The following is a 1,284-nucleotide window of genomic DNA, read 5'->3' as shown; positions in this document are numbered from 1 at the left end:
CCGAGTCCTGCGGCCCGGGAGTCCGGCGGGCTGCGCCGGGTCCAGCCGCGTGCCTCGCCGGGAGCCCGGGCCGAAGCAGCAGAGACCTTGGCCGTGAGGCCGAGATTCCTGAAAAGCCGGGCTCCGGGGCCGGACGCAGCTTCTGCGCCTTTGCCGGGAGCAGAGGGAGGCACAGATGTGCGGAAGGAAGGGGCGAGAGCTCAGCCGGGCCGGGATCTTTGCGGTGAGCCAAGCCCCATCGCTCTGGGCTTCAGCCAGAGCCAGCGCCAGTCCCGCCTCGGCCGTGCCCTGCCCGGCGCAGCGCCGAGCACGGGGCTCCGGGAGGTTCCTAACCCACAGCCGGGATTCCCAACCGGGAGCGCAGACCCCGTTTCCAAGACGGTCCCACCCATTGCCAAGCGAAAGCCACGGCCACAGGAACTCCCTGCCCTGCTGGGGCTTTCCGGGCTCTTTGCAGCAGAGGAGCTGCCCCAGTATTGTTTTTCTGTAAGCAAAACCCGAGTGAAAATTCAGCATTGGCATTTCCCCGGGGCTCTGAATCTGAAAAGGGTGAGAACCAGTGACCTGGAGGCTGACCTGTGTTGCAGGCGGGTTGCAGCTCTCCTCTGAGTGCCAGGCCATTGTTAAAACATAGACCCCCTAGTACATGGGTGCCCTGAGGCACAGAAACCCTGTTTCTCCTCTCACCACCTCCCTACCCAGAATATTCACAGCACACCTTCCACCTCCCTCACAGCTCAGAGCGACCCTTCGTCAGAGAAGTGAAGAGTATATGGGCTGGAGATGCTGGAAAAAGGGAGAAGAAATATACCTCTTCCGTTGCTCATACCATATTGCCACACCACTGGCTTCACACAGGACAGCTTGCTGGCCATCTAGTTCACTTGTCACATCCCCAAACCCCAAGCAGACCCACCAACCTGCCAGCTCTAACCCTGCACATTACTCACCGCAGTGGGATGAGGCCACGGGACCAAGGGGCTCCTTCCCCCAGCCAAGGCTTTCCCCTCTTCTTTGTTTCTTTCTCCCATGTCCAGGAAACTCTTCCATCTTTCCTCCTGTTTTCCTAATAACTTATAGCCTCCTTCCTTGTGCAGTCCTGTTTGTGACCAGCAGCCTCTGCACTCCTAGCAAGAAGCTGCTCCCTGGAATTGAAGAATTGCTCTAACCGTTTAGGTAGGATCTGACTCCTGCCCTCACCACAGCCCCCTGCTGTCAGTTGTTTTTTTAAGGAGCTTCTAGCCCCCTGTGTGCGCAATGGGTTGGCAATCGCTTTTTGTAGGG

The sequence above is a fragment of the Alligator sinensis genome, unplaced genomic scaffold (assembly GCF_000455745.1).
Source record: "Alligator sinensis unplaced genomic scaffold, ASM45574v1 scaffold874_1, whole genome shotgun sequence".
Classification (NCBI taxonomy): domain Eukaryota; kingdom Metazoa; phylum Chordata; order Crocodylia; family Alligatoridae; genus Alligator; species Alligator sinensis.
The sequence above is the reverse complement of the archived record's forward strand: the minus strand, read 5'-3'. Positions refer to the sequence as shown.